The sequence below is a fragment of the Macaca nemestrina genome, chromosome 19, assembly GCF_043159975.1.
Source record: "Macaca nemestrina isolate mMacNem1 chromosome 19, mMacNem.hap1, whole genome shotgun sequence".
Taxonomy (NCBI): Eukaryota; Metazoa; Chordata; class Mammalia; order Primates; family Cercopithecidae; genus Macaca; species Macaca nemestrina.
The window spans coordinates 21,358,134-21,367,283 of NC_092143.1; the positions used below are offsets into that span (position 1 = coordinate 21,358,134).

Genomic DNA, 9,150 nt, shown 5'->3' on the forward strand with positions numbered 1-9,150 from the left:
CGTTTACAGATAGTTCACTGTTGGCATATAGAAATGCTACTGATTTGTATGTTAATTTTGTATCTTGCGATTTTATTAAATTTACAGTTCTAATAGTTTTTTGGTGGAATCTTTAGGTTTTTCTAAATATAATATCATGTCATCTGAAACAAGGATAATTTGATATCTGCCTTTCTCATTTGGATGTCCTTTATTTCTTTCTCTTATTTAATTGCTCTGGCTAAGACTTCTAGTACTATGTTGAATAAAAGTGGTGAAACTGGACATCCTTTCCTTGTTCTAGATCTTAAGGAAGGTTTTCAGTTTTCCCTGTTCGGTATTATATTAGCTGTGGGTTTGTCAAATATGGTCCTTGTTGTGTTGAGGTATATTCTTTCTATATGTAGTTTGCTGAGAGCTTTTGTCCATTTCTTCTACTTTTTCCAACTTATTGGCATATAGTTGCTCATAATAGTCTGTGATGATCCTTTGAATTCCTGTGGTAACAGTTGTAATGTCTCCTTTTGTCTATAATTTTATTTGGGCCTTCTCTCTTTTCTTCTTAGTATAGCTAAAGGTTTGCCAATTTTGTTTGCCTACTGCTTTTTTCAGTTTCAAATTTTATTTCATTAACTGAAAAGGTAGACAAAATGTTTATTTCAAATCGAATTGAAATTTATCTGAAACAAGTAACTTATTTCAAGTAACTTATTGTACAGTCCATTGTCCATTTAAAAATATTTTTTCCTCCAAAAAACTGCATTGAAAGACTAAGAACTTCTTTTACACTGCATAAAAGCGAGATGCAAACTTCTGATGTAAATTTATTTAACTGTCAACTTCGACGATAAAGATGAGAGGTTCCCATCTTTCACAAGGGTTCATAGTTCAGTTAAATGATACAAAACAAGCTTCTGTTTTCCTCCGATACAAATTCAAAGCTTCCATTCATGTTTCTGACAGCAGTACCACCAACTCGATGCTGATACTAGGTTACTTCTTTTTCTTTCCTTTCCTTTTTTTCCTTTCCTCTCCTTGTTGAAGACTTTGGTCACCACCTCCTGTTTTTTGTGTCCTCCTTTTTAGTTTCGGTGTTATTTCTGCTGCATACAACATTACTGACTTACATGACAGGAACTGTACAAGGCAGAGGGCCCCCATCTTCCTGTCTGAGCTGGACCCGGACTCTGTCTCCGTATTGGACATCATGATTCCGTTCTCTAGAGTACATTTTATTTTTCTCAAGAAATACATTAAGTCCAACTTCTGAACACACATCTTGAATCTCTGTAGCTGTAGGATTTTCAACAGCCTCACTTACGGGGATTCGCCTTCCCTCTGCGATGGTCTTATTACTTAAATAAGCAGCATAGATACAAATAAACCTATCCTGGTTGGCCGGGAACCATGCGGCAGTTCAAGCCATCTTCACAAGAGTCCAAACAGCAACCTTGTTTACCTATTTTTTAAAAAAAACCTTTTTTCATTGATCTTTTGTAATTTTCTTTAGTCTCAATGTTTTAATTTCTGCTCTGGTCATAAATTTTTCTACTAATTTTGCCTTTGGTTTCCTCTTGCTTTTCTAGTTAGGTTATTTATTTGAAGTCTTTCTGTATTTTTAATATAGGTGTTTATTGCTGTAAATGTTCCTCTTTATATTGCTTTTGCTATATCACAGGTTTGGGTATGGTGTTTCCATTTTCATTTGTTTCAGGAAATTTTAAAATTTCCTTTTTCATTTCGTGACCAGTGACCATTCAGGAGCATGTTTAATTTCCATGTATTTGTGTGGTTTTCAAAGTTCCTCTAGTTATGGATTTCTATTTTTATTCCATTGTGGTCAGAAAAGATACTTGATATAATTTTACTTTTTAAAAATTATTTGAGACTTGTTTTGGGACCTAACATATGGTCTATCCTCAAGAAAGTTCTGTGTGCTGAGGAGAAAAATGTGTATTCTGAAGCTGTTGGATAAAAATGTTCTGTACATGTCTATTAGGTTTGATTTGTCTGTAGTGCAGATCAAGTCCCATCTTGCTCTGTTGCCCGGGCTGGAGTGCAGTGGCGCGATCTCGGCTCACTGCAAGCTCCACCTCCTGGGTTCACGCCATTCTCCTGCCTTAGCCTCCCAAGTAGCTGGGACTACAGGCGCCGCCACCACGCCCAGCTAATTTTTTGTATATTTAGTAGAGATAGGGTTATACTGTGTTAGCCAGGATGGTCTCAATCTCCTGACTTGGTGATCCGCCCGCCTTGGCCTCCCAAAGTGCTGGGATTATAGGTGTGAGCCACCGCACCCAGCTGAATATGATTGTTTAGTAAGATAAATGCATCAGGTGTCTGGGCTATCAAAATAAAATAGAAAATCGCTGCCCTATGTGTAGGATCAAAACCAAGGCTGGTGGCTTTAGCGCTTTGCATATAATGCTCAACAAAATGTTAATGTTGATCAGCCTCTGACATCATTCACTCTTCACCCCACCCAAATCTGACTTCTGCCCCTCCATTAACCCAGCTCTCACCCTGGTCACCAGGATGAAGTCAGATTTGGGTGGGGTGAAGTCAGATTTTTTCCATGATCTCATGGCTGCATACATAGATCTCTCCCTCCCTGGGTGATATGGAGGATGTTGAGGAGTCCATATCACCCCTCTGATGGAGGAGTCCCTACCACCCCTCTGTCCTGGATTCCTCCTGCAGTTCAGCCACTTCTCATCGTGCTCTTTTGTGGACTTCTCCACTCACCCTTTCAATGTTGGCGTTCCCCAAAGTTCTGTCTTCTTTGCTTCTGAGAAACAGGAAATTATTGTGGATCACCCCAGGTCATTCGCTAGTCTAATACCTTGAGAAGTGTTCTGGGTGTTTCTGCTAACTGAACCTAACAGATTCCCGTACCAGAATGCATTTGGAAAGTGAGAAGGCATTACATATTAAACGTCAGGCATCCACAACTCCCTAGAAGTTCCATCACTTCTTTGGACTTTATAAGGATCCTCTCATCTCAATTTTCCACCTTGAGGATCTTACTCAGTCTGGAGAAAGTCTAGAAATGTGTAAGAGAAGCTTCTTCTCTTCTCATGAGAAGCATGTGGTCAGAGAGGTCATCTTGGAAGCAACAGACTGAAGAGGTTCTTTGAAAACAAAATTTAGGCCAGGTGCAGTGGCTCACATCTGTAATCCCAACACTTTGGGAGGCCAAGGCAGGCAGATCACCTGAGTTCAGGAGATCGAGACCAGCCTGGCCAACATGGCGAAACCCCATCTCTACTAAAAATACAAAAAGTAGCCAGATATAGTGGTGCATGCCTGTAGTCTCAGCTACTCAGGAGGCTGAAGCACAAGAATGGCTTGAACTCGGGAGGTGGAGGTTGCAGTGAGCCAAGATCATGCCACTGCACTCAGCCTGGGCAACAGAGTAAAACTTGGCTCAAAAAAAGAAAAGAAAAGAAAATTTAAAGCTGGCGTGGTGGCTCACACCTGTAATCCCAGCACTTTGGGAGGCTGAGGCGGGTGATCACTTGAGGTCAGAAGTTTGAGACCATCCTGGCCAACATGGCAAAAACCCCTTCTCTACTAAAAATATAAAAATTAGCCAGTTGTGGTGGTGGGTGCCTGTAGTCTCAGCTCCTTGAGAGGTGAGGCAGGAATTGCTTGAACCTGAGAGGCAGAGGTTGCAGGGAGCCGAGATTGCGCCACTGCACTCCAGGCCGGGCAACAGAAGGAGACTCCATCTCAAACAGGAAAAGAAAAGAAAATTTAAAAACACAGAGGAGGGCATTTTCCATGGGAAGTGTTTTTCCACTTAGTTTCTTATAGTCGACATTCCTTTCAATGCCTTTGAGTGCAGCAGCCTGCCTTGCTCCTGATGGCCAGGGAGCAAATAAAAAGCCAGCCCTTTGTAAACTATGACTTTCTACACACGTGTCAGGAAGCTTTTGTATGGACCATTGTTCAGTTTTAAAAATATTTAAAACCCTTTTTTTATTCACTTAGCCATTAAAAATCAGAGTAGAGACCGGGCGCGGTGGCTCACACCTGTAATCCCAGCACTTTGGGAGGCTGATACTGGCAGATCACGAGGTCAGGAGATCAAGACCACGGTGAAACCCTGTCTCTACTAAAAATACAAAAAATTAGCCAGGCACGGTGGCAGGCGCCTGCAGTCCCAGCTACTTGGGAGGCTGAGGCAGGAGAATGGTGTGAACCTGGGAGGCAGAGCTTGCAGTGAGCCGAGATCGTACCACTGCACTCCAGCCTGGGCAACGGAGCGAGACTCTGTCTCAAAAAAAAATCAGAGTAGAAAACATAACATTTTAGGGATAAAAATAGAAAAAATGGTATTTCAATGCTCTTTTTCATGTTTGTTTCCCATGTTAATTGAAAAGGCATCTGGCCTATGAACCATGTATGAAGTGGGACCATGAGGTATGAGAAACTAAAATGTACCATCTGAAGGATGATTTGTGAAATTTGAGAATGAATCACAGGACTCCCCTTGGGTCTTTAATCCACTATCAAGCTCCAGTTGACTATTCCTTGTGTTACCAGGTAGGAGGAGCTCTATCTAAATGGCAGGCTGATTCTGTTAGGCTGTGTTCCTTCTTTAGTGAGAAGTCAAAATCAATCCATCTGCCTTTAAATCCACTGATCGAATCAAGAGAGCTTGAAACTGATAACCAAGAGGGAGGGGGAATGTATACCCAGACGCAAGAAATTAACCAGATGCTGGAAAGGATATCAGCCATGTCCAGTGAAACAGAAAAATAACAGAGGAAGCTCCCAATAATTCTCAGGGAGAGGAAGAAACTCAGGCGTTTCTATACCATTGCACAAATCAAGGCAAGTAGATAAAAATTAAATTGAGATTTTTAAAAAGAGAGGAATTCTACCTCATAGATGGGGTTGAGAAATGAGACTTACAAAGGAATATGGCAATGGAAGGTTGCATGTTTTCTCCAGACATAAACACTTAATAAAAATGCTACGATGTGGGTATAGACAAACAAATTCTAAAGTTTATAGAGAGAGGCAAAAGACCTAGAATAGCCAATACAATATTTAAGGAAAAAAATCCAAGCTGGAAGACTGACACTACCCGACTTCAGGACTTACTATAAAGCTACAGTAATCAAGACGAGGTAGTACTGGTAAAAGAATGGACAAACTGATCAACAGAACAGAATAGACAGCCCAGAAATCCACATAAATATAACCAACTGATCTTTGACAAAGGAGCAAAAGCAATAGAGTGGAGAAAAGATAGTGTTTTTAACAAATGGTGTTGGAAGAACTAGACATTCACATGCAAAAACACTTAATCTAGACACAGATCTTACACCTATAGAAATTAACTCAAAATAGATCGCAGTCCTAAATGTAAAACACAAAACTATAAACTCCTAGAAGATAACATAGGAGAAAATCCAGATAACCTTGGACATGGTGATGACTTTTTAGATATAGCCCTAAAGGTATGATCCACTAAGGAGATAACCGGTAAGCAGGACTCCATTAAAATTAAAGACCTCTGCTCTGCGAAAGACAATGTTAAGGGAATGAGACTAGCAACACACTGGGAGAATATACATGGCAAAAGACACATCTGAAAAAAGGACTATTATTCTAAATATACAAGGAACTCTTAAAACGCAACAGTAAGAAAATAACCCAATTTAAAAGTGGGGCCAGGCATGGTGGCTCATGCCTATTATACCAGCACTTTGGGAGGCCGAGGCAGGCAGATCACTTGAGGTCAGGGGTTTGAGGCCAGCCTGGCCAACATGGTGAAACCCTGTCTCTACTAAAAACACAAAAATTAGCTGGGCATGGCAGAGGGCGCCTGTAATCCCAGCTACTTGGGAGGCTGAGGCAGGAGAATGGCTTGAACCCAGGAGGCGGAGGTTGCAGTGAGCCGAGATAATACCACTGCACTCCAGCCTGAGTGAGACTTTGTCTCAAAAAAAAAAAAGGGGGGGGGGGCAAAAGACCTGAACAAATACCTCACCAAAGAAGAAGGTATACAGATGGCAAATAAATATGAAAAGATGTTCAACATCATATGTCATTAGGGAATTGCAAATTAAAACAATGACATACCTATTAGAATGACCAAAATCCAAAACACTGAGAACACCAAATTATGAAGAGGAAGTAGAGCAACAGAAGCTGATTAATCACTGGTGGGAATGCAAAATGGTACACCTGCTTGGGAAGACAGTGTGGCCGTTTCTTACAAAACTAAACGCAGTCACCGTATGATCCACCAATCGTGGATTGTTTCTTGGTATCTACCCAAGTGAGTCTGCAAACTGATGTCCACACAAAAACCTGCACCACTGAGGTTGCGCCAGGGCACTCTAGCCTGGCTAACAGAGCAAGACTCTGCCTCAAAAAAAAAATAAAAATAAAAAAATAAAAAATACATAGAGAAAACTTAAATGTACATTACTAAGTGAAAAAAAAAAAAAAAGCCTACCTGAAAAGGCTGCATACCATGATTCCAACTATATGACATACTGGAAAAGGGAAAACTCTGGAGACAGTAAAATAATCAGTGGTTGAAGGTAGGGAGGGCTGAATAGGTGAAGCACAGGGAATTTTTTTATGGCCATGACACTATTCTGTATGGTGCTATGATGGAGGATAGATGTCATTACACATTTGTCCCAATCCATAGAATGTACAGCACCAAGAGTAGATCTCAGTATTAACTATGGACTTTGGGTGATAATGATGCATCAGTGTAGGTTAATTGATTGTAACAAATGAATCACTCTGGTGGGGTGGTAAGTAGTAGTAGAGGCTGTGCCTGTGTAGGGGTAGGAGGTATATGGGAAACCTCTATACTTTCCATTCAATTTTGCTATGAACCTAAAACTGCTCTCAAAAATAAGGCCTATTAAAGAAAATATCCTGCAGTATGGCAGAAGCTAAACACTAGTAGGGAAATCACTAACCCTGAGAAGAGGCAGATGACAGAGAGTGTTTGGTTGATGAGACTGTAGAAGAGAGGGAGGCCAGAGGGAATCCTACAAAAGAAGGCCTGGCCACAGCACATGTGTAGCTAGCGTTTTTTCCCCTCCTGGCACAGAACTGGCGCAGAAACAAGACTCAGTGTAAAAGAGGTTTCTGTCCCCCTGCACCATCCTGAAGCTTCATGCAGCTAAAAGCAAGATCCCTGGGAAAAAATGTCCCTGCCATAGGATATGTCTGCAACAATCTAGGCAGGGAGACTTAAAATTCAGAGAAAATATAGGTAGAATTTTATGGCCAAAGACAATAGAGAAGAGTGTTCAAGAGAATTGGGAGGCTTTAATTAATTCTAAGTACTCAAATTCAGTGATCTTGAAGAAGAAATAGTAAAGCTCTGTTTGATTAAATCCAGGCATCCGATAAACTCTTGACCTGCCCTGATGCTAATTCTGGAGATAGGGAAACTGAGTCTGAATTTGTTAAAGATTCTCTGTTTGGTAGGTTGAGGCAGGGCTTAAATCACAGTGTGACTCCCAACTCCTCCTTCTATCCTACCCCACCCCATACTCCTCATTTGAAATGAAGAGAACCTGGCCAGGTGCAGTGGCTCACCCCTGTAATCCCAGCCCTTTGGGAGGCCAAGGCGGGCAGATCACGAGGTCAGCAGATTGAGACCATCCTGGCTAACACGGTGAAACCCCGTCTCTACTAAAAATATAAAAAATTAGCCAGGCATGGTGGCGGGCGCCTGTAGTCCCAGCTACTCAGGAGGCTGGGGCAGGAGAATGGCGTGAACCCGGGAGGCAGAGCCTGCAGTGAGCCGAGATCGCACCACTGCACTCCAGCCTGGGCGACAGAGCAAGACTCTGACTCAAAAAGAAATAAAGATTACTTGATGAACACAAGTGGTAAAGGATGGATCTCCGCCCAGAAGCTCAGGATGAGACTAAGTTGATCGCCCAGTGCCCTGGGCCAAAGGGTACTTTGTAAGATGAGGGCTCACCTGGAAATCAAGTGACCATTCAGAGAGGTTAGCATCATCTTAGTGGGGGAAATGGTGGCAAGAGGATGACACATAGATGCAGTGTGTTTCTGGTTTATTTTTATGCAATCTGAAAATAACTTCATAAGCCGAGAAGGAAGATATGAACAGTCAAGCATCCTAATCATATTTATTCTCAACTAATGTGTGCAGACGTCTGTTTCTCGGTGGTTCTCAATACTGACCACACATTAGTCACCTAGGGAGGTTTTTTTAAAGACCAGATGCCCAGGTTTGCTTCCTCTAAATTAGAGATTCTCCTACGTTGCTAACTTAGAAAGGTTAGGCTTCCTTCTCTTCCCAACAATGTTTCATTTGCCCAGACTTGCTGGGACAGTGGCAGGTCCAGAATCTCAATAAAGAGCGATTTAGTGCCCACAATCTGGTTGTTGGTTTGTGCATGTCTGCAGGAGCTGTTTTTCTAGGATTTGCATAATGTTAACATATTGTCAAGGGGGAAAGGGGTGGAAGAGCAGGACTCAGGCCTGTGGCTTAGGAAATCAACCACAGGTTCCACCACTCACCTCTTGAAAAAACTGAAGCTCACCCTACCCCGTAGTAGAAACTTTCCAATCTGGATGAAAACCTAAATTGATCTCAAAGGCAGTATGGCAAATGCCATTTAACTTCTTCCTAAGTGTCTTCTTATAGCACAGTGTCGCCTTTGTGGATACCCCGGGCTGCTTCCTGAAATCCTTGCATCTGTTTTTTTATAGTTTATATTCTTCCTTCTCAGTGGGTATTACCTGTCTGGCCACTGCCTACCAGAAACCCTCTACTCTGATGCTTCTAAGCTGTTGCAAAGTGGAAAAGCAGTTGTGTAACCATGTGAGAAATGTGTCACATGAACATTGAAAAGCTCCCAATAAGAGGTTCTACCTGATGAATCAACTGCAAGCAGCTTGGATGTTCTAGTGCTGATTTTGTCTGCTCAGATACATCCTTGGTTCGTGTTGATATGTTCCAGACACTGAGGTTACCACTGAGACCCCCAGATAAAAGAACTTCAATCCAACATTAATTGCCATCGCTCCCATTTTATAAGGACCAACAGCATCAGGGAGGTCAAAAGACACCTTTGTCACTAAAATCCACAATTCAATGGCACTGGCTGAGCCCTGTCAGGGTTCTTAGGTGTCTTTGTAAAGTTCACTTCA

General features: G+C 41.8%; 1 pseudogene; it reads right to left on the reverse strand.

Moving 5' to 3' along the window:
* Window positions 1-698: 698 nt before the first annotated feature.
* Window positions 699-1,405, reverse strand: LOC105477050 (signal recognition particle 19 kDa protein-like; annotated as a pseudogene).
* Window positions 1,406-9,150: the final 7,745 nt, after the last annotated feature.